Genomic DNA, 25,362 nt, shown 5'->3' with positions numbered 1-25,362 from the left:
TGCTTCTTATATCTAATATATGCTTCCTTCTTTCTCTTGACGAGTTGCCTCAAATGTTTCGTAAGCCATGGTTCCCTTTTCCTACCATTTTTTCCTTGTCTCAGTGGGATAAACCTATTGTGAACCCAGCACAAGTGGTCCCTAAACTTCCTCCACATTACTTCTGTACTTTCACCCTTGAACATCTGTTTGCAATTTACTCTTGCTAGTTCCTGCCTCATCCCTTCATAGTTAGCCCTTCCCCAGTTAAGCACTTTCCCATTTTGTCTGTTTTTATCCTTTTCCATAACTATGCTGAAGCTAAGGGAGTTGTGGTCACTCTCACCAAATTGCTCCCCCACCAAGAGGTCTGCCACCTGACCAGGTTCTTTACCCAGAACTAGATCCAGTATGATAATTAAACTTGAACTTTGAACTAGGAGGGCAAGGTGAGGGTATGAAATGGATCTAGCTGGTAAGATTAAGGAAAATTGCAATGGGTTCTATAACAATATTGAGAGTAAAGGTGTGGCTAGAGAAAGACTAGGTCGTGTGGGTAGTCAGAGGCTTTTACCCAGGGCTGAAATGGCTGCCACAAGAGGGCACAGGATTAAGGTGCTTGGGAGTAGGTACAGAGGAGATGTCAGGGGTAAATTTTTTACTCAGAGAGTGGTGAGTGTGTGGAATGGGCTGCCAGCAACGGTGGTAGAGGCGGATGCAATCGGGTGTTTTAAGAGACTTTTGGACAGGTACATGGAGCTTAGAAAAATAGAGGGCTATGGGTAACCCTAGTAATTTCTAAGATAGGGACATATTCAGCACAACTTTGTTTGCCGAAGGGCCTGTATTGTGCTGTAGGTTTTCTATGTAACAACACTCTATGTAAGGTCCTGTTAGAGATCAACAGGGCCACCTATGTCTCGAGCCGCAGGAGTAAAGTGAGATTTTTAATGAATATATTTCCTGTGTTTAATGAATGGAACATGATAGTTGCGCAGGAGTTGTTTTGGGAAACATTCATATCACCAGGAAGGTATTTACACTCTTAAGTCACATTAAGATTGTTAAATCATCAGACTCTGTCCAGTTGAATCCTCAAAATTACTGGGAAGCTAGAGGAGAAATTAGTCACTGGTGAAGTTCCTGAAGAATGGAAGGTGGCTGAAGTTGCTCTGTTCTTTAAGAAGAGTAGCAAGGATGAACCATGGAACTACAGGCTGGTCAGCCTAACGTCAAAGGAGGGAAAGTTGAGGGACAGGAATTGTGAGGGACAAGATCTAACAACGTTTGGATAGACTGAGACTGATTGGGAGGAGTCAGCGCGGCTTTGTGTGTGAAAAGTCATGCTTGATGAACCTTTTAGAGTCTTTTTTAAAGAGAGAACTAGAAGAACTAGAATGGTAGTGGATATTGTCCATTTTGACATTAGCAGTACATTCGCTAAGGTCCACCATGGTAGTCTGGTCACCCAGAGACCGGTAAGTACCTGGAATACATTGAATGTAGAAAATAGAAATCCACAGCACATTACAGGCCCTTCACCCCACAATGTTGTGCTGGCCATGTAACCTACTCTAGAAACTGTTTAGAATTTCCCTAGTGCATAACTCTCTATTGTTCTAAGCTCCATGTACCTATTGAAGAGGCTTTTAAAAGACCCTATTGTATCCGCTTGCACCATCGCCGCCGGCAGTGCATTTCACTCTGTGTGTAAAACTTACCCCTGACATCCCCTCGGTACCTATTTCCAAGCATCTTAAAACTAAGCCCCTTCATGTTAGCCATTTCAGCCCTGAGAAAAAGCCTCTGGCTATCCACATGATCGATGCCTCTCATCACCTTATATACCTCTATCAGGTCACCTCTCATCCTTCGTCACTCCAAGGAGAAAAGGCCAAGTTCACTCAACCTATTCTCATAAGGTATGCTCCCCAATCCAGGCAACATCCTTGTAAATCTCCTCTGCACTCTCTCTAGAGTATCCACATCCTTCCTATAGAGAGGTGACCAGAACTGAACACAGTACTCCAAGTGCGGTCTGACCAAGGTCTTATATAGCTGTAACATTACCTCAAGGCTGTTGAACTCAATCTCATGGTTGATGAAGGTAAACACACCATACACCTTCTTAACAACACTGTCAACCTGCTCAACAGCTTTGAGTGTTCTATGGACACAGACCTCAAGATTTCTCACATCCTCTATACTGCCAAGAGTCTTATTATTAATATAATATCCTATCTTCAAATTGGACCTATGAAAATGAACCACTTCACATTTATCTGTGTTGAAGTCCGTCTGCCACTTCTCAGTCCAGTTCTGCATCCTATCGATGTCCCGCTGTAACCTCTGATAACCCTCCACACTATCCACTACACCCCCACCTTTGTGTCATCAGCAAACTTACTAACCCACCCTTCTACTTCTTCATCCAGGTCATTTATAAAAATCACAAAGAGGAGGGGTCCCAGAACAGATTCCTGCGGAACACCACTGGTCACTGAACTCCATGTAGAATACGAACCATCTACAACCACCCTTTGCCTTCTGTGGGCAAGCCAGTTCTGGATCCACAAAGCAAGGTCTCCTAGGAATCCATGTCTCCTTACTTTCTAAGGGAGCCTTGCATGGGGATCCTTATCAAATGCCTTACTGAAACCCATTTACATTACATCCACTGCTCTACTTTCATCAATGTGTTTTGTTACATCCTCAAAGAATTCAATCAGGTTCATAAGGCACGACCTATCCGTGACAAAGCCATGTTGACTATCCCTAATCAGATTATGTCTCTCCAAATGCTCATAAATCCTGCCTCGCAGGATCTTCTCTAACAACTTGTCAGACTCACTGGTCTATAATTTCCTGGACTATCTCTACTCCCTTTCTTGAACAAGGGAACAACATTTGCAACTCTTCAATGCTCCGGTACTTCTCCCTTCCCTATTGATTGCCCAATATTTGCAAAGATCATCACAAGAGGCTCAGCAGTCTGAAGGATTGCTTGAAAGATTCTTGGATGTGAGATTGCTGGTAGCATTTAAGAAGAATCTAGAGAAGAAGTGAAGTCACCTAGATATATGGGTCAAATGCTGGAAGGTAGATTCGATACAAATAGGTACCCACAGGTTAACGTGGACACTGTGGGCTAAATGCTGTATGACTCTGAAGCCATGGCTATGACTCTATAACAAATTCTTGCTAGGGTTTTACATCTTAATGCAGGCTTCACTTTGAGTACTGTGGATTTTATCATGGATAGGCAAAGGTTGTGGGAAAACCAGACACAAAGGTTTCAGAGGTGACTTGATGAGTGGGCAGGGGAGATCAACATGGAGCAGAAGGAAATTCCCTCTGAGCAGGACTGTTAATGCAGGACAAGAGTTCAAAAGAATAGAGAGATGAGGGAAAGGAATTTTCTTACTCCACCACCCTCCCGACTGCCCCCCCCCCACAAATCTCAGGCTACAAGGAGTGAGACTGCCCTCCCAGTTAGTCTTCATGTAGCAGATTCAAACTACACTCTGCAACTTCAAATCCTTTGAACAACACACTACACAAATTAAAGAGCCCTGTTTTGTTTTACTGTATTCTGTAATACTGGAATATTGTTCTAAGTGGAGTTTAGTGTATATATATTTTTGCTAATCTAGTTGAAGCCAGAGTCGACTTAGAAGCTGTGGTAATTTGATAAATGAAAACCAGAAGTTACAGGGGCAAGTAAATAACAAGGCCCATGGCAAGGCTGTTAGTTTAAGTAAGATAAAGAAACATTGCCAAAGAAAGAAAGATATTAATACATCTAAAGTGAATGCAATTGATTGAGAGCTCACACTGAACGATAGAGTTTCAAGAATTCTTTATTCTGATTTATCACACACACTGACTTCAAGGCATGGAGAAAAGGATAAATGCCAATCACTGTTCCTTTTTGGTTATGCTGATGATCATTGTGCCTGTTTATTGAGATGTTTTAGTTTCTCCAGTTACCGGTAGAAGCAGGAACAAAGAACACTACAGCACAGGACAGGCCCACAATGTTGTGCCAACCTAAGTAAGCCAATTTCCTTCTGCTTGCGCATGATCCATACCTCTCCATTTTCTGTGTATTCATGTGCTTCCCCTTGAAGGCACCCACCACTCCTTCTGTACAAAACCATGCCCTGCAGATTTCCTTTGAAATGTCCTCTCTCACCTCAAAACCATGCACTCTAGTATCAGGTTCAAATGTTTCAAAGTACATATATTATCAAAGAATGTATAAATTATACAACCTTGAGATTTATTTGCTTACAGGCAGCCACAAAGCAAGAAACCTGAAAGAACCAAATTTTTAAAAAAAATAAAAGGCCAAAATCTGATGTGTGGAGAAAGGGGTAAAAAAAAACACAGATCGTGCAAACAATTGAAGTGTGCAACAACATTCTGAACTAAAATGAGTCCTTAGATCTGAATCCCAGAGTAGGCCTAGGCTTCAGTATCAATCCATCATTTTAGCGAGCATGGAGCACAGCAACTGGGGCAGTCTTCATAGCCTCGGTGCCATAGTGAGAAAGGAGTGAACATCACGGGAGAGCAAGCAAAATTGGATCTCATCTCTGATCCCGAAGCATTGTCTTTCCACTATATCATTTAAATTGTCCAAACAGTGTATTGTACCTCACATTAGGACCTGGGCATTGCAGCAGTGAAAGGTTCTGGGCCTAGAACACACTACCCAGTGACTTCAGTTCAGTCCAATTCAGTTCAGTTTCAGTTTATTGTCATTTAGAAACCACAAATGCAATGCAGTTAAAAAATGAGACAACGTTCCTCCAGAATGATATCACAAAAGCATATGACAAAACAGACTACACCAGAAAATCCACATAACATTTGTTAATCCCCAAATCCAGAGTCCAGAGAGGCTGCTGTGTATGAATATCGCGCTACCATTTTAGTGCGTTCCCCAGAAAGGACCTCCAAACCCCCAGACGAAACAAGACTCCACAGACACACCAAGTCAGGAGACCAACTCTACCACCCAACAAACCAAAAACCAAAGCTACAAGACCTACACAAAACCACATAATTACATATAGTTATAGTTAACATATAGTTACAACAGTGCAGACAATACCATAATTGAAAAAAAACAGACCATGGGCACAGTAAAAATAGTCCAAAGATGTTAAAAGACTATAAGTTCGAAAGAAACCATCACACAGTTTCCACAAGTCCTCAGGGTCCAGGCACAGATTTATAGACCTTGTATAGGATCCCACTGTTCTCTGTGCATTGAAAGTTAACAGGTTTAAAATCTAAATATTCAGATTGCTGTGTAAGGAACACCATTAAACTATTAATTTAGTTCAGTCCTGATGGAAGCTATTGAGGGACAGATTAATGAAAGGGGTAACACACACAAAATGCTGGTGGAACACAGCAGGCCAGGCAGCATCTATAGGGAGAAGCACTGTCAACGTTTAGGGCCAAGACCCTTTGTCAGAAGTAACTGAGAGGAAAGATAGTAATAGATTTGAAAGTAGGAGGGGGAGGGGGAAATGCGAAATGATAGGAGAAGACTGGAGGGGGTGGGGTGAAGCTGAGAGCCGGAAAAGTGATTGGCAAAAGGGATACAGAGCTGGAGAAGGGAAAGGATCATGGGACGGGAGGCCTAGGGAGAAAGAAAGGGGGAGGGGAGCACCAGAGGGGGATGGAGAACAGGCAGAGTGATGGGTAGAGAGAAAGGAAAAAAAACTAAATATATCAGGGATGGGGTAAGAAGGGGAGGAGGGGCATTAACGGAAGTTAGAGAAGTCAATGTTCATACCATCAGGTTGGAGGCTACCCAGCCGGTATATGAGGTGTTACTCCAACCTGAATGTGGCTTCATCTTGACACTAGAGGAGGCCATGGATAGACATATCAGAATGGGAATGGGACATGGAATTAAAATGTGTGGCCACTGGGAGATCCTGCTTTCTCTGGCAGACAAAGCAAAGTTGTTCAGTGAAATGGTCTCCCAGTCTGCGTCGGGTCTCACCAATACGTAAAAGGTCACACCAGGAGCACCGGACGTAGTATACCACACCAGCTGACTCACAGGTGAAGTGTCATCTCACCTGGAAGGACTGTCTGGAGCCCTGAATGGTGGTGAGGGAGGAAGTGTAAGGACAGTGTAGAACTTGTTCCACTTACAAGGATAAGTGCTGGGAGGGAGATCGGTGGGAAGGGATGGTGGGGACGAATGGACAAGGGAGTCGCGTAGGGAGCAATCCCTGCGGAAAGCAGAAAGGGGGGGGAGGGAAAGTGGAACAAGTGCCACACCTGCCCTTACATTTCCTCCTTCACCACCATTCAGGGTCCCAGACAGTCCTTCCAGATGAGGCGACATTTCACCTGTGAGTCGGCTGGTATGGTATACTGCGTCCGGTGCTCCCGGTGTGGCCTTTTATATATTGATGAGACCAGACGCAGACTGGGAGACCGCTTCGCTGAACACCTACGCTTTGTCTGCCAGAGAAAGCAGGATCTCCCAGTGACCACACATTTTAATTCCACATCCCATTCCCATTCTGATATGTCTATCCATGGCCTCCTCTACTGTCAAGATGAAGCCACACTCAGGTTAGAGGAACAACACCTCATATACCAGCTGGGTAGCCCCCAACCTCAAGGTATGAACATTGATTTCTCTAACTTCTGTTAATGCCCCTACTCCCCTTCTTACCCCATCCCTGACATATTAGTTTTTTTTCCTATTTCTGTCTGCCCATCACTCTGCTTGTTCTCCATCCCCCTCTGGTGCTCCCCTCCCCCTTTCTTTCTCCCTAGGCTTCCCATCCCATGATCCTTTCCCTTCTCCAGCTCTGTATCCCTTTTGCCAATCACCTTTCCGGCTCTCAGCTTCACCCCACCCCCTCCGGTCTTCTCCTATCATTTCACATTTCCTCCTCCCCCTCCTACTTTCACATCTCTTACTATCTTCCCTTTCAGTTAGTCCTGACGAAGGGTCTCGGCCCGAAATGTCGACAGTGCTTCTCCCTATAGATGCTGCCTGGCCTGCTGTGTTCCACCAGCATTTTGTGTGTGTTGCTTGAATTTCCAGCATCTGCAGATTTCCTCGTGTTTGCTTAATGAAAGGGGTCGTGGTTTTTATAGGAAATAGGTACCATTGGTAAGGCTAGTAATCCCCTTGAACTGAGTGGCTTGCTGGGCAAAACTTCAGATGGCAGTTGAGAGACAGTCTGGAGTTACACAGCCAATCATCACACAATCAGTGATGGTGATTGATTTCCTTCCCAGATGGGCATTCAGATTAATGGATCCATGGTCACTAGGACAGATACGCTTGTTTGATACTCAACTTTATATTGCTGATTTGCTTTAAAGTGATCTTAATTTCCCTAAGTGCTATGTGGGATTTGAACCTGTCGGATCGTTGTGTCAGTTCTAGTTGCCTGATTAAAGGATATGGATCTTTTGAAGAAGGCGCAGAAGAGATTCACCAGGAATTTGCCTGGGTTAGAGATTTTTACTTATAAGCAGAGGTTGAACAAATTTGGATAATTTTCTCTGGAGCATCGGAGGCTGAGAAGCAAGCTGAGAGTGGTATATGAAATTATGTGTGACATAGACAGGATGGATGGCCAGTCTTTTTCCCAGGATGGAAAAAAAACTAATTCTGGACAAAGTAGCTTTGAGGTAGAAGACAGAAAGTTTAAAAAGATGTGTGAGGTAATTTTTTTAATGCAGTGGAGGTTGTTTGAAACAGGCTGCCGGGGAGGTAGTGAAAGCAGCTGTGACAGTAGCATTTAAAAGGCTTTTAGACAAACACAGGAGCAGGCATAGAATAGAAGGATATAAATCACAGGCAAACTGCCATGCCGTTTAAATTGGCAATATAGTCGGAACAGACATCACAGGCCAAAATGCCAGTTCCCATGCTATACTGGTCTGTCATTAGCCTGAGACTCTGGATTCACAGAACATTCATTACCATCTACAATTGTTAAGGTAAGTAAAGAAATTAAAAATTTTAAATGAAAATGAACTAAAGTAATAAAAATCTAAAATGTTGGAAACGTTCAGTGGATCACACTGCTTCAGTTGGAGAGAAAGAAAAATCTAGAACCCTTCGTTAGGACCAGGAAAGAAAAAATCAAAACAAGTAAGCTTTCAGCAAACTTTGGAAAATGAAATGCTTCCTAGAACTGCTTATGAAGCATCGTTAATGCAGTTAGAGTACAATTATGAGAAATTGTTGTGGAAGATTGTGGCACTGGTCTGGAAGCTGCTTGCTTTTGAAATCCAAAAGTAGTCTTCTTGCAGCAAAAAAGTTATTTTGTAAGCTGCACACACACAGAGATTCACAAACAACTTTTATGGTTGCCCTCACCATTGCTCATCCTCATCTCCATTTCCCGAACACCCACACTCACCCCATTTTCCCGCCACCTTACAGGGTTAGAGTTCCTCTTGCTCTCACAAACCACCCCATGAACTTTCAATTCCAACACATCATTCTCTGCAACTTCTGCAATCTTCAATAGGATCCTACCACCAAAGATATCATTACTTCCCCACTACTCCAATTTCCACTGTGATGGTTCCCTCTGTGATTCCTTGTCCATTTGTCCCTCCTACTTCCTCCATTTGTCCTTCCTTCTGGCACATATTCCTGCAAATGAAAGAAATGCTAAACCTGCCATTCATCTCCTCCCTCACCTCCATTTAGGGCCCCAAACAGGTCTTCCAGATGAGGCCTGCAAATCTGCTGGGGTCATCTATTGCATCCAGTGCTCCTTAAGCTCCTGATATAAACTGGGGACCACTTTGTCATGAACCTCTGCTTCATCCACCTAAAGTGGAATTTCCCAGTGGCCAACCATTTTAATTCCTATCCCCATTCCTGTTCTGACATTTTGGTCCTCTTCTGCCATGATGAGGCCACTCTCAGGGTGGAGGAGCACCTCATATTTCCATCAATGTAGCCTTCAACCTGAAAGTATGGCCATTGATGGATTCATCCTTTCGGTAACTTTTCTTTCTCTTTTTTTTTCTTTTCCCCTCCCGTTCCCTCCTCTCTTATTCCACACTCTCTTACCTCCTTTCCTCACCTGCCTATCATCTCCTCCTGGCATCCTTCATTTTTCCCTTTCTCCCATGGTCCACTCTCCTCTCCTATCAGATTCCTTCTTCTCCAGCCCTTTACCTTTCCCACCCACCTGGCACCACCTATCACCTTCTAGCTTGTCCTCCTTCCCCTCTTCCCACCTTTTTATTCTGGCATCTTCCCCCTCCCTTTCCAGTCCTAAAGAAGAGCCTCAGCATGAAACGGCAACTGCTTGTTCATTTCTATAGGTGCTGCCTGACCTGCTGAGTTCCTCCAGCATTATGTGTGCGTTGCTCTGGATTTCCATCATCTGCAGAATCTCTCATGTTTAAGTGTTTGCTTATTGTTCTTGTATACCAAGTATTGCTGCAAACACATTGAATGGTAGAGAAAAAGAGTGATGTGTCCTGATGAAAACTGTAGGGCTGTGTGCAGTAGGAGCATGGTACTAGGATCAAAATTAATAAACAAATGAAGACATGGCAGATGTAGGGAAGGACAACACATTTATTACCATATTATGTTATGCCCCTCTATGAATGTACATTCATTTGCTATTGAGCACTTTGAAGAAATTAAACATTAAATGTTTAATACAATCAGTTTCATAAATTACTCTTTTATACAAAATGCATGAAGCTCATGAAAGGTCAAATGTCCAAGGACAGAAAAACTGGAACAAAATAGAAATGTTGTTCAGGTAGGCTCTGTGGAAAGAGAAGCAGAGTTAGGTAGTGCTGATGATTTGGGTCAGAGGCAGCCAGAATTGATGAGAAATGCATGCAAGCTCAATTTCAACATCTAAGAGAAGTTTGGATAGGTACAGTACATGGATTGCAGGGGTATGGTTGTGATGCAGGTCGATGGGAGTAGGCATTTTAAATGATTTGGCATGGACCAGATGGGCTGAAGGGCCTGAATCCCTACTGTATTTTTCTATGACTCTATCTTTTTCTGTCTCCTGATCTGACGTGCATTTCTTGCATTTTCTATTTTTAGTTCCGATTTCCAGGATCTGCAGTCTTTAAATTTTTTTTATCATTTAAAGGCAGAAACTGAAGTAAATACCCAGCAGGTTGGACAACAACAATGGAGGGAAGTATTTCAGACTTATTGACCTTCTATCAGAACAATTATTACTTGTATGGAGACATACGAGACTGTAGATGATGGAACCTGGAGCAAAGGACGAGCTGCTGGAGGATCTCAGGTGGTCAAGCAACATCTAGTGGGAGTGGACAGTTCACACTTTGGGTTAAGACACTCCACCTGGATTGAATTATTACTCCTAACTGTTGTACTACTAAATCTATGGTATTGGGATTGAGATGAATTTAAAATTTATTGCACTAAATCAAATCTATTGCATCTATTGAAGGAAATTCTCAGTAATGCTCTTGAGCTAGTCTTTATATTGATTTACTTTAGAAATACAGTTCATCTCCTAATTTCTACTCAGAACACCTGCGTGTTAAGTTATATGTTATATAACATAGAATATGTTATATTCTATATAGAATATAGAACAAAGAATGCAATGAAACTGAATTATATTTGGTGTTTGCATGCCGTTACTTTTTTGAACAACGGTAAATTTATTAACGAGAAATAAGTGTATTCTCCTTGCATAATCTATAGCTGAAGTTGATAAAATGCTCTGTTTCTCAAGGATGGTAGCTGAGAGGGCAGTTAGTGCAGGATGAATCCTAAATCCTCTGTGGAACTGCAGAAAATGATCTGTGATGATTTTTGCTGTGATACTTATATGATTTTTCTATTGCCCGTCACACCACTAGCAGTGTTCAGGGCTTCCTTCATTGTGTTAGTAGCTCAGTTTTCACTACTGTCAGTAAGGCAAGTTCCGGGTGAAGACTCAGGAATACCATTGTATTCAGATGTAGAGAGAGTCTTCATTGCTGTTTCTGTAACAGTTCTGTTTGATCATTCAGGGTTGTTAGCCCTGAGCTAAACCCTGAGCCTGGAGGACCAGTGTATCACTCTCATCTGGCCTCTACCCTTTGACCAGTTTGGCATAGGTGACCCTACCAAGAGCCAAAGCATAAAGCCCTGACTCCAGCCAACATAGCTCTCCAGGTCATTAAAGCACGCAAACCTCCAAACCCTACAACAAGGTTATGGTTCTCTTGGAGGTTTTTTGATTTGGTATCATTTAAAAGAAGCAGAGTTTGAAGCATTACTGGAGAAAAATAAAAAAAGTTACTTACCTGATTTACAAAGATGCACTCTTCAAAAGAAGAAGAAATTTGGTTACATCCAGTAAAGATCTCAAATAATCCAAATGTTTTGCACCAGGGAAGTTCTCTCACTGTTCTTCAGCATTCCCTGAGGTTGAGGATGACCTATTTTCATCCAAATTATGAGGTGATTGATGAGGCCAGTGTGGACACCACAGGTGGGGCAATATGTGATTACAGGGTGGGTGCCTTCCTCTGCCACTTATGGTGGCTAAAGTGTGCTCCTGAAGCATGGGATGGAGGTTCTCAATATTGTCCGAATGTCTCTTTTCTGTCTTGAGTAGCCAGATGCCTGAAATCCCCTGGGCTCAGTGGGAATGTTGCATTTTTTTTCCAAGAAGGTTTTAAGAACATCCTTTGAATCATTTCCTCTGGTAATCTCTTCTGTGACAGATGTAAGCACGGGGGTTTGCTCTGAGGGTTTGTTGTCGGGCAACTGAACTAGGTGACTTTGGGTTAAGTGTGATTAGTGCATCAGGGCTGGGAGAGGATACTGGGTGAGGAAATGGAATTGGGGGAGAGCAATGGTGGGATGTTGTGCTGAAACCAGCAAGATATCTCCCAAGAAAATGTAGGAGCTTGCTGGGATGGCTCTAGTATTTGTACATATTCAGAGTACTTGAGTGTTAAATCTAAAGGTAGAATATAGTTGAGAGATATCATGACATGCAGCAGAAAAAGTAAGATGATTAATAACAAGGGTGTAACAACTGAAGAAAAATTAATGCATAATTAGTACATGTGGAGAACTAGAAAATGTTATAATCATACACACATTTTCTGTAGGGCAAGTACTTTACAACCTGCATAAAACAATATGCCCACAACCCAAAATTCATGGCACAAAAGCACTTATTTATTCAGGCAGTAATTTTTTTCTTTCATTAGGAAGAAACTGACATTTAGCAGAAGGTGTTAAGCTCATGTGGGTGGAGATTTTGCACGTCAAAGCACTAAACCCCTCTTCAGAACCCTGTTGTGGTTTCTCCTGGATTAATATACCGTGGGAGGCGAGGGAGGAGATTGCTGAGCCTCTGGCAATGATCTTTGCTTCATCAATGGGGACGGGAGAGGTTCCGGAGGATTGGAGGGTTGCGGATGATGTTCCCTTATTCAAGAAAGGGAACAGAGATAGCCCAGGAATGCAGATACAATAGGGTCTTTTGATAGGTACATGGAGCCTAGCAAAATAGAAGGCTATGGGTAACCCTGGGTAATTTCTAAGGTAAGGACATGTTCGGCTCAGCTTTGTGGGCCAAAGGGTCTGTATTGTGCTGTGGGTTTTCTATGTTTCTAATATGCAAGTGTGTGATAAAGTGAATATAAACCCTACACAAAACACAATAAATATTTATCCAGATTCTTTTAAGCAATTAACATTAAAGAAATAGAGGTAACTATATATATATATATATATATATATATATATATATCACCCCTTTGTAACATCACTCAATTGATACCTGTGCTTTCTATTGGATGATCCTACTTTCCAAGTGTGGCAAAGTGATCTGGAAATAGAGGTCATTGTCTTTCATTTTAGAAAGTAAATGCTGATTTTCAGTGTGGTGAACTACATATACCTGTCTGGACACACCCCCTGCTGACTGTTCCTGTGTCCCCTCCCACTGACCGTGGCTCCTCCCACAGTATAAAGGCGATTGAGGCCTGAGCCCGGCCCTCAGTCTCCAGGATGTAGTATGGTGGTCAGCTACTGCTTGTACTTTCTTCCAGTCAATAAAAGCCGGTATCTCGCCTTCACGTCTCAGAGAGAGTTATTGATGGTGCATCAATTTTATTGGCTGGAAGTTTTAAAACATGGAAAGTATTTTATGTCTGGAAAAATTGGATTTGGACCCCCAAGCCCCTGAAGCAGCTCTTGCCTTTGAACTCTGGCTTGCATGCTTCCAATCATACTTGGAGAAGGTTAGTGCAACTGAACCTGCTGTTATGCACAGAATTCTCCCCTCGAGGGTCACCCCGAAAGTTTACTCACTTATCAGAGGCCTGTTGACCTACCAAGGGGCACTGGACGCCCTCAGAAGACAGTACCTGTGGCCGGTGAACACCGTCTACGCAAGACATCGCTTAGCTACGCGACGACAGCGGCCTGGAGAGTTGAGTGCCGAGTTTCTCCGAGCCCTACAGACACTCGTGCGAACTTGCAACTGCAAAACTCTCATGCGGAGCTCCTCGTACAAGACGCCTTTGTTACAGGGATCAGATCAGTGTACGTGCGCCAGCGGCTGCTGGAAAATGCCGATCTTACCTTACACTCAGCGATCGAGACGGCCGACACGCTGGAGGCTGCTCTGCACAACGCTGACGCTGTCCAGCCGCGCGATCCCCCGCCGGTTCCGTGGACACCTCAGACCCTGCCGCCGCCGGTTCCTGCAAGCGAATTCGCCAACGCCACTGCCAGTCGCGATTCCACAAACTCCCCGAACCCGACCACAGCTGCTGCCAGTCGCAAGACCGTGCAGTGTTACTTCTGTGGACTCAAAAAGCACCCCCGAAAACGCTGCCCGGCCCGAGAAGCGAACTGTTCCAGCTGTGGGAAGAAGGGCCGTTTCGCCAAGGTCTGTAAGTCTAAACCACGAGCGGGGTCGGGCATGTGAGGCATGGGGGCCGCCATCTTGCCTGCCCGCCTAGTGCGAGGCATGGGGGCTGCCATCTTGCAGGCCCGCCATCTTTGTTGGCGCCAACATGCCCCGCCCCCTACCCACCGGTGCTTACCGGGCACCAAGACGGCAGTTCAACTCTGGCCTCCGTAACCCTCGATCAAAGTGCCCCACACCAGCTTGCAAGGTCAATGATGGACATCTTGGTGGAGGGGCACAGGACTAGCTGCCTGTTTGACACGGGAAGCACTGAGAGTTTTATTGACCCGGACACGGTGCAACGCTGCGGACTCGTGACACGGCCGGTAAGCCAGAGGGTCACCTTGGCTTCTGGGTCGTATTCCACAGACATCCGGGTGGGTTGTGTAGCGACATTGGTGGTGCAGGGCACAGAATATCGGAACTTTGCGCTACTGGTCATGCCTCAACTGTGCGCGCCTGTGCTATTGGGGCTGGACTTCCAGAGCCACCTCGATAGTGTGACTATGGCATATGACGGGCCCCTCCCACCACTCACTGTCAGGAATCCTCAGTTTTGTGGGACTTTGCCATATACCCCGCTACGGACCACACACACACACCGAACGACACATCCTACCCAGCACCATGCCGACAGCTGCGCTACTGACACCACTTGCAGCCCCTCCACCCTCAAGATCCCTCCCCCACCGCTGTTCGCCAACCTGACCCCCGACTGTAAACCTGTGGCAACTAAAAGCAGGAGGTACAGCGTGGGGGACAGGGCCTTCATTCAGTCAGAGGTGCAGCGGCTGCTCAGGGAAGGGATCATTGAGCTAAGCACAAGTCCTTGGAGGGTCCAGGTGGTTGTTGTTCAGACCGGGCAGAAAAATAGGATGGTCGTGGACTATAGTCAAACCATCAATAGGTTCACGCAGCTTGACGCGTACCCCCTACCCCGCATCGCGGATATGGTCAACCAGATAGCTCAGTACAAGGTGTACTCGACAATAGATCTGAAATCCGCTTATCACCATCTCCCCATCCGCCCAGAGGACCGCCCCTACACCGCCTTCGAGGCGGGCAGCAGGTTCTATCACCTCCTGCGCGTCCCATTCGGTATCACAAATGGTGTCTCGGTCTTCCAGAGGGAAATGGACCGGATGGTGGACCAGTGCCAACTAAAGGCCACATTTCCCTATCTGGATAACATCACCATCTGTGGTCACGACTGGCCGGATCACAACGCCAACCTCCAACGATTTTTCCAAGTGGCCAAAGCCCTGATCCTTACTTATAATAGGGACAAGTGTGTGTTCGGAACCACCCGACTCACTATCCTTGGGTATGTCGTGGAAAACGGGGTCATTGGCCCTGATCCTGACCGTATGTGCCCCCTGTTAGAACTCCCTCTTCCCACCACCCTCAAAGCCCTCCCACGGTGCCTGGGCTTCTTTTCCTATTACGCCCAATGGGTCCCCCATTACGCAGACAAGGCCCGCCCCCTGGTCAAGTCTACCACTTTTCCCCTCTCTGCCGAGGCCTGCACGGCCTTCAGCTGCATTAAAGGGGACATTGCCAAAGCAACGATGCATGTGGTGGACGAGACCATTCCCTTCCAAGTAGAGAGAGACGCCTCCGATTTCGCGCTTGCTGCTGCCCTCAATCAGGCAGGCAGGCCAGTAGCATTCTTTTCTCGTTCCCTTCAAGGCTCTGAAATTCAGCACTCCGCGGTGGAGAAAGAAGCCCAGGCCATAGTGGAAGCTATTAGGCACTGGAGGCACTATCTCGCCGGCAAAAGGTTCACCTTGCTGACCAACCAGCGCTCAGTTGCGTTCATGTTCAGCAACCAACAGCGGGGCAAAATCAAAAATGATAAAATTTTGCGGTGGAGAATAGAATTCTCCACCTACAACTATGATATCCTGTACTGGCCTGGAAGGCTCAATGAGCCCGCTGATGCCCTATCCCGGGGAGCGTGTGCCAGCGCACAGCTCGACCAGCTATATGCCCTCCATGCACATCTTTGCCACCCAGGGGTCACCCAATTTTACCATTTCGTGAAAGCCCGGAACCTGCCGTACTCCCTTGAGGACATCAGGACGATGACCAGGGACTGCCAAGTCTGTGCTGAGTGCAAACCGCACTTCTACCATCCTGAAAAAGTGCAACTTATCAAGGCCACCCGCCCCTTTGAGGGACTGAGTGTTGACTTTAAGGGTCCCCTTCCCTCCACCGACCACAATGTCTATTTTCTCAACATTATCGACGAGTACTTGCGGTTCCCCTTTGCCATCCCCTGCCCCGACACCACTGCCATGTCCGTCATAAAAGCCCTGCGCCAGCTCTTCACTCTGTTCGGATATCCCTGCTATATCCACAGTGATAGAGGGTCCTCCTTTATGAGTGACGAGCTGCGCCAGTACCTGCTGGCTAGGGGCATTGCTACTAGTCGGACCACGAGTTATAATCCCCGGGGAAATGGACAGGTGGAGAGGGAGAATGCCACAGTGTGGAAGGCCACACTTTTAGCCCTTAAGTCAAAAGGGTTGCCGGTTTGTCGATGGCAGGAGGTCCTCCCTGAGGCACTCCACTCTATCCGCTCCCTGTTATGTACGTCCACCAATGCCACCCCTCACGAGCGCCTATTCTCTTTTCCCAGGAAGTCTGCCACTGGGGCCACCCTACCAGCTTGGCTGACGTCCCCAGGGCCAGTGCTGCTCCGGAAACATGTGAGGAGCAATAAATACTCCCCGCTGGTCGAGAGGGTTCACCTTCTACATGCGAACCCCCAGTATGCTTACGTGGTCTTACCTGATGGGCGGGAGGACACGGTCTCCGTCCGTGACCTGGCGCCCGCAGGAGCAGCAGACCATTACCCCGAACACTCCACAGTAACTATGAACCCTGTACCCGAGGTGACACCGCGCACACAGAGCCCTACACAAACTCCTCACGACACTCCTATACTGGGCGTCTCGTACGCGCATATACCAGGCGCCTCACACACGCATGAGGGATCACTGACGCCTAGTGGGCTGACACCTCCAGTTAGGCCGGAACCAGCACAACCACCGTCTCCGGTGCAATCACAACCGGTGCTACGTAGATTACAGCGACAGATTCGACCACCTGATAGACTTAACCTGTAAATATACTTGTAAGAAACTTCGCCCCATGGGGACTCTCTTTTAAAACAAAGGGGGGGGTGAATGTGGTGAACTACATATACCTGTCTGGACACGCCCCCTGCTGACTGCTCCTGTGGCTCCTCCCACAGACCCCGGTATAAAGGCGATTGAGGCCTGAGCCCGGCCCTCAGTCTCCAGGATGTAGTATGGTGGTCAACTACTTCTTGTTCTTTCTTCCAGTCAATAAAAGCCGATATCTCGCCTTCACGTCTCAGAGAGAGTTATTGATGGTGCATCATTCAGTTTCCTCACGCTGATAAGCTACTAGCTTTCTGGGCTTCAGATTCAGGCAAAAATTCCATTGCTAATGCTGCTTGGTGTCAATGAAAATACAAACTCCAATATATATTCAAGCTCTGTTTACCAGTTACAGTTTAAAGATGTTTTAAAGCTAGGTTTGTTGTAAAGTTTAGTCCTGAGAGGTCTGAAAAATCATTGGCATATAATATTCATTTCTCTGAGAATTTCTGTGATTTTCAGCATTGTTGGTGTATTTTATGCATTTTCTTTTGTTTTTAACTATTAAGAGATCTGATTTCTATTCAGTACACAGTCTTGCAAAATTAAATAATACCTTTCCTGTGGGCAGTGGATACAACCTTTTTGGAATTGGGTGTGTGCTGGGTTTTTGTTTGATTTGTGTGACTTGGGAGTGGGAGTGTGTTTCAATCTTTCCCGCATATTCACTCACCCCCTCCATTCTCATCTGCTCTCCCCACCTCCTTTATTTGATTTCAAGTACTACCTTCCTCTCCTATTATATGCCATCACCTGCAGCTTTTTGTTCCCTCCAGTCACTACTTCCATTCTTCCCTCCTGCATCCGCCTATCACTCCTTCTCACATGGATCTACCTATCGCTTGTTAGGTCTTCCCCCACCCCTCTCCTCCACCTTTTTATACCAGTTATCTTCCTTCTAGTTTTCAGTAAAGATGAAGTGTTTTGATCCAAAATATCAACTGTCCATTTCCCTCTTCAGATGCTGCCTAATCTGCTGAGTTCTTCAGTATTGTTTGTTACTCTGAATTCCTGCATCTGCAGTTTCTTGTGTCTTCAAGATAACATTTTGACTGCTTTCTTTGGTCATCTTCCTCAAGGCCACCTAACTGCCTAACTTATGTCTTTTCCATTTATTACCAAGATCTCTACCTGGTTGGAAAGTATCTTTAAACCAAGAATAGGTTGCTGATCAGGTTATTTCAGTGTCATTAATCACAAGTACAGCCTTTCAGCAATTATTCTCTCAAATGGAGACAAGATGATTTGAGATTGCTCAACTGTCTGCATTTTCTGTGAACTTATTTAAAAAACTCCCTCTACTTTCTCAGGAACAAACTCTCACTTTTATTAACCAAGCCAATCAATGTGGCCTTTTACATATATATATATATTTTTGATTCGGGCTCATTAACATGTCCAATATTTATCATTAATCTTTGCTTGCCCTTGAGCAGGTGGGGCTGAGCTACTAAAGACCTGGTGAAGGTGCTCCATCACTGCAGGGAGTTCCAGGATTTGGATTTGGTGATGATGAAGCTCTAGTAAAATTGTGCACAATTTAGTAAGAAGTCTGCAAGTGATGGTGCTCCCATGTGCCATTCTTGATAGGAGAGGTTGTGGTTTTGAATCAGAATAAAGCAAATGCATGTACAGTGGATCAGAGTGACTCTGTGCAGTCTTGCTACTTCTAGTTGTGAATTATGGCCAATTAATCAATGAGCATAAGGAGGAGGCTCAGAGCACATTGCCATGCCCAACAATGGTAGGGTGTAGCACCTGAGTACTAGAGAAAAAGCTGAGGCTTTCACAATCATCTTGTCCAGATGTACCACATATATGATCTACCCTGGCTGTTTCTTCAAACCCCTACCTTCACAGAAGCCAGTTCTGTTTATTCCATGTGATATCAAGACATAGTTAAGAGCTCTGGTTACAGCAAAGGCTGCGGGACCAGACAATATCCCAGCTGCGGTACTGAAGACCTGTAGTCCAAAACTAACGACATCTTTACTCTAGCTAAGCTGTTCCAGTATGGTAACAGCACTGCGTCTTCCCAATATTATGGAGTATTGAAGAGACAGGAGACTAGATGCTGGAATCTGGAGCAACACACAAAATGTTAGAAGACCACAGCATGTCAGACTGTATTTGTTAACCTGAAGCAGAGAGCGAGTTTGTAAATCTGGTGGAAGCATAGGATATTGGGAATGGTGAAAGTGGAGTGCTGTGGGAGGGGTGTAGGACAGATGGCAGAGAAGGAGTGCTAGGGAAGGGTCAGTGAGGGTGCAGACACACCCTGCTGTGAAATACCAGGCAAGGTCAATTGGTTGATTGATCATTACAGAATGTCTCTCTGGTGCTTGCCACCCCTCCCCTCTTCCTTCGCCTTTTCTAAAGCATAATTCCCCTCTCCCTGCCCCTTTCCACTCTCAGTCCACATTGGAGACCCATATCAGAATCAGGTTTATCATCACTCATGTATGTCATGAAATTTGCTTTTTTTGTGGCAGCAGTAGTGTAACATATAAAATTACTACGGAACTACCGTAGATTTCGCACTACAGAGCGCTCCTGATTAAAAGCCGCTGGCTCTAATTTTAGAAATAAAATCAATTTTGTACTTGTACAGGCCGCACCGGATTTTCGGCCGCAGGTGTCCCACGTTGTAATATGAGATATTTACACAGAAAGATATTACACGTGAGGATTTTTTAACTTTTAATTAAATCCATATGGTAACATAAACAAATACATATTGCAAATGCTTTTTTTCGAACCGTGCCTGTAACGCGGCTACTTTTAAATATACGTTGCGTATACTTTTTTACTGAACAACATTCCAATATCTCCTAACGACTGGTAAAAAATATATATACTGCAGCCTACCAGGAAAAGTTATTGATCGCCTTTAACTTAAAAGTAGCGTTTTGGCTCCGCCGCTCCGCCGCTCCCCCCCGCCTTCCCGTTTATCGCAAACTAGTATTTTTCCCACAAGACGCGGCGAAACCGGGTGTGACGTCATAGCATCCCGGGATGTAGTACAGAAAACAAATATAGTTAAAACACTTCTAACTTTAACTAACAAATGAATTATTAAGCGAAAATATTATAAACTAAATAACTGCCATAAAGGCAGCACAATGCTTTTCTTCGAGTGTTTTCCATGTTGATGAGGGTGAGTACAAATGACTGATTTACAATAATTTAATTGTGAAAGTGCGCTTGATTTATCGTACAATTTCATTGGACCTCTGTGAACTACTCATCAATTTTATTGGTCTACTGTTACGAGGCAAAATGTTTTTGGCGGCATGAAAAAAAATCATGCATTAGCCGCACCGTATTAAAGGCCGCAGAGTTCAAAGCTGTTCAAAATGTGGGAAAAAAGTAGCGGCTTATAATCCGACATCTACGGTATTCAAAAGTCTAAGACAGTGGTCCCCAACCACCTGGCCGCGGACTGGTACCGGGCCGCAAAATGTGCTACTGGGCCGTGAGGAAATGATATGATTTGGCGATATGTAACAATATGAGTCAGCTGCACCTTTCCTCATTCCCTGTCACGCCCACTGTTGAACTTGAACACACGCAAGGTCATTATCTACGCGAGGTCATCAGTCGGCCATTAACCTACACTACTCGATGAGAGAAAAACAAACGTCGCTTGAGAGTTTCTTTGGAAGAAGTGGTAGGGGACATAAAAGACCTAACGATGATGATAACACAGAGACAGCTGAGGCCAAGACTGCAAAAAAAAGAAAACTACTTCAACAGAAAATACGACGAGTCGTTCATAAAATATGGCTTTATTGCGACTGGTGACTTGCTTGCTCCAAGCCCCCTGTGTGTGATATGTGGAGACAAGCTGTCTAATGAGGCAATGAAGCCCTCAAAATTGCTTCAGCACCTTGAGTCCAAGCACCTTGCACTTAAAGCCAAACACATTGAGTTTTTTTGAGTGGAAAAAGTGTGAGCAAGTGGGACAGAAGCAAGTGCAGAGAGCCACCACCTCCGCAAATGCTGCTGCTCTGAGAGCGCCGTACTTAGTGGCTAGCCGTATTGCTAAGGCTAAGAAGCCTTTCACTGTTGGTGAAGAATTGATTCTGCCTGCTGCCAAGGACATGTGCCGTGAACTGTTGGGAGAAGCTGCAGCTAACAGGATGGCACAGGTTTCTCTTTCAGCTACCACAGTTTCAAGGAGAATCGATGGCATAGTGGAGGACATTGAAGCACAGCTGTTGGAACTACTTAACGAGTCACCATGGTATGCTATCCAAGTCGACGAGTCTACCAATGTCGACAACAAGGCAATACTGCTGGTTTATGTGTGATATAGATTTCAAGACGATGTGCACGAGGATATGTTGTGTGCACTTCCGCTGCCAACTAACACAACTGGGGTAGAACTATTCAAGTCTTTGAATTACTACATGTCAGGCAAACTGGACTGTTCATTCTGTGTTGGAATATGCACAGATGGGGCTGCAGCTATGACTGGACGGCTGTCCGGTTTCACTACCTGAGTCAAAGAGGTTGCTCCTGAATGGCAGTCTACACACTGTGTCATACACAGGGAGATGCTGGCTAGAAAAATGTCACCTGATCTTAACAGTGTATTGAGTGACATTGTTGAAGTTACTAATCACATCAAAGTAAAAGCCCTTAACTCACATCTGTTTGAGCAGCTTTGCGAGGAAATGGATGCAGAGCACAAACACCTTCTCTTACACACTGAAGTCAGGTGGCTATCAAGGGGGAGAGCCCTGGCCAGGGTTTTTGAGTTAAGAGAGCCACTACAGAGATTTCTTTCAGGAAAAAAGTCACCACTGGTAGCACATTTCAGTGACGAGGAGTGGATAGCAAAACTCACTTATCTGTGTGACATCTTCAACCTGCTCAATGAACTCAATTTGTCACTTCAGGGGAGAATGACAACTGTCTTTAAGTTGTCAGATAAAGTATCTGCTTTCAAAGCCAAACTGGAACTGTGAGGACGGCAAGTGAACAGGAATACCCTGTTTTTGACATGTTTGACATGTTCCCAACATTAGCTGGGATTTTGGGAGAGACTGAGGCTGCACTGTCCTTCTCACAGCTGGTGCGCGATCACCTATCTTTGCTGTCGATAGAATTCGAGTGTTACTTCCCAACCGCAAATGACCCAAGACGTGCAAAGGAATGGGTCCGTGACCCATTTGTGATTGTCCCCGGTGAATCATCCATGTCAGCACGGGAAGAAGATCAACTTCTCGAGCTTGCAAATGACCATGGGCTGAAAAGTATGTTTGACATAAAATCTCTGTCGGCATTCTGGATCAAAGTCAAGGCTGAATATCCTGAGATAGCCAGAAAAGCACTGTAAACGTTGCTTCCATTTCCAACATCATATCTCTACAAAGCGGGTTTTTCTGCAATGAATGCAATGAAAACTAAATTGTGGAATAGACTGGACATAAGGAACCCCCTTTGAGTATCGCTGTCTCCCATCACCCCTCGATGGGACCATCTTGTTGCAGGGAAACAAGCCCAGGGCTCCCGCTGATTCAGTGATATTGGCATGTTGCAATGGTTTTATATGTTCATATGAGGAAAATATGCACTGTGTATTTAATATCCAAACGTTACTTAAAATGTTATGATGCTATTGACTTATAATTGACTTATCACTATATTCATGGGAGGAAAATATGTGCTGAGTGTTTAATATTAAATTTGTTAGATAAACCCTTTTAGAAATGAAATTGAGTGTATTAGCCACTTGCAAGTAACATAGTTGACTTATCACCTATATTCCGGTTGTGATTAACACCCCCCCCCCCCCCCCAGTCAGCCAGTCCGCAAGAATATTGTCAATATTAAACTGGTCCGCGGTGCAAAAAGGTTGGTGACCCCTGGTCTAAGGCACCCCAGCTGTGGTGTGCCTGTATATGTGCCTAAGACTCTTGTGCAGTACTTGGCCTTCACCCAAATACAGACCAAAATACTGAATTCTAGAGGTGGGTTGAAAGTGACAGACCTTGATATCAAAGTATTTGTCCAAGAAAACCATTTTAAGCTGTGGGTTTCAGGAGTCAGAGGATGACCTCCACAGACAAAAGCAGTCCAGGAGAGAGAGTGTGTGCTGTTCTTGAGCCTGTGTGAATTTTCCACCTTCAGCCGAAATCTGGTTGTATCATAAGTAACTAAGGAACAGTTGTTTTTCAGAACAGGGAGGGAGAGTATCTCACTACCAAATTTTAATGCTAAGTAATGCCTTACTGGTGCGAGAGGGTTTTTATACCAGAAAGGAAATGCTTGGCAGAACAAAAATGCAGCCAGATATTGAGGAGACACATCTCCAGGTGGGTTTAAGGTGTCTGGAAATGTGCATATAGTTACTCCATGCTGGGTGGCCAGGATGTTCAGCAGTGCTCTTCTCTAATGTTTGGAGTTGCGACAGCAAGTAGCCTGCTCCAGCACCATTGCCTCCGATGCAGCTTCCCCTGCATCCTGCATCTACTTTGTTTTAGCCCAATTTCAATCTCTTTCACAATGATGTGCATCTTCTGCTGCAGCTGCAGTTCACCTCTTGCTCAAGCATTCCTGAGTTTTAAACAGTGCATATTTACATTAATTCCTGCTAGCCCGACATTGAGGCAAATATCTGACAATGTACTTCATATCTGGCACGTACTTCGGGCCGAAACGTCGTCACTACCTGCTCCCATAGATGCTATCTGGCCTGCTGAGTTCTGCCAGCATTTTGTGTTTTTATTTATTTCCAGCATCTGCAGATTCACTTGTGTTGCCTTTGAAGTCACTATAAAGATTGTTTGTCTTCATCAGTTAGGGCACTAAGTACAAGAGCTGTGGCATTAGACATTGGGGTAAGACCACATTATATGCAGTTCTGGTCACCCAGCTATAGAAGAATGTCATCAAGCTGGAAATGGTGCAGTAAAGATGCATAAGGATGGGACAGAATGACTTAAGTTAAAAGAAAAAATTGAATAGGTTGAGATTTTTCCCCTAGAATCGGAATCAGGTTTATTATCACTGACATGTGTCACAAAATTTGTTGTTTGGTGGCAGCAGCGTAAAAAATAATATAAATGAGTAAAACTGTGTGAAAGAAGAATAACAAGGACATTCAGATATCAGATGGTAGAGGGTAAGGAGCTGTTTGTGAATGGTTGAGTGTGGGTCTTCAAGCTCCTGTACCACCTCCCCAATGGCAATAATGAAAAGAGGGCAAATCCCAGATGGTGATGGTCTTTAATGATGGATGCCAGATGCAGAGCAAAGGAGTCTGAGGGGTGAGTTAGAGAGGTTTATAAAACCATGAGGGTAATAGAAAAGGACTTTTTCCCAGGGTAGGGAAGTCTGAAACTAGAGAACTTAGATTTCAACTGGGAGAGGAAGATTTAAAAAAGAACTCAGGGTCAAACTTTTCACAGAGCATGGTGGATATGTGAAACAAGCTGCCAGTAAGAAAGATGATTACATTTATTTATTTATTGCGATACAGCTCAGAACAGGCCCTTCCAGCCCTTCGAACCACGCTGCTCAGCAATCCCAGCTTTAATCTGAGCCTCATCATGGGACACTACAATGACCAAATAACCTACCAACTGGTACATCTTTGGACTGTGGGAAGAAACTGGAGCACAGGAGGAAACCAATGTGGTTAAGGGGCGAGCATACAAACTCTTTACAGGCAGCAGTGGGAATTGAACCTGGGTTGTCTGTAATGGAAAGTGTATGCTAATCACTATGTTACTGTGCTGCCTGAAGAATGTTCGAACAGGAGTCGATAGGAAAGATTTTAGTGGGATACAGACCATATACAGAAAAATGGGACCAATTCATATAGCCAATTTGGTTGGCATGGATGACTTGAGCTAGAGGGCCTATTTCCATAATGTATCTCTCCCTCTCCCCCTCCCCCTCCTATAATCTACTGCATGCAAATAAACCCAAGAACCTACACTGGCTGTGACAACCTTCAGCCTCCCACTTGCACTAATCTACCACTAACCCTAATCTCCCTAACCCGCACATCTTTCATAGGGAAGAACATGCAAACTCTACACAGACAGCACCAGAGTTCAGGATTGAACCCAGATTGATGGAACTGTGAGACAGCAATTCTACCTGCTGTGCCAATGTGTCACAAGAACTTTGGATATTGACTACTAGTTGAAACTGTGGTAGTTAGTCAGGGTGAAAAGCTGTCCTTGACATTTACACTTGATCCATTTGTGAGCTGTTGAATGGTAGAA

At 44.8% G+C, this 25,362-nt stretch overlaps 1 protein-coding gene across 4 annotated transcripts in view; it reads left to right on the top strand.

The window, feature by feature from the left end:
* Positions 1-25,362, top strand: part of phactr1 (phosphatase and actin regulator 1) — a 474,929-nt gene that overhangs the window by 81,177 nt on the left and 368,390 nt on the right. Inside the window, exon 1 of one of the 4 annotated variants that reach the window (XM_073023904.1) lies at positions 7,959-7,977. The exons of the other annotated variants lie outside the window; for them this stretch is intronic. The gene's annotated coding sequence lies outside the window, so the exon portion shown is untranslated. Of the gene's footprint in view, positions 1-7,958; positions 7,978-25,362 lie in introns of those variants that run through there. 4 annotated transcript variants of the gene reach the window in all.

Source organism: Hemitrygon akajei, chromosome 20 (assembly GCF_048418815.1).
Source record: "Hemitrygon akajei chromosome 20, sHemAka1.3, whole genome shotgun sequence".
NCBI classification, from domain to species: domain Eukaryota; kingdom Metazoa; phylum Chordata; class Chondrichthyes; order Myliobatiformes; family Dasyatidae; genus Hemitrygon; species Hemitrygon akajei.
Note: the sequence above shows the minus strand (reverse complement) of the source record. Positions and strands in the feature narration are given on the sequence as shown.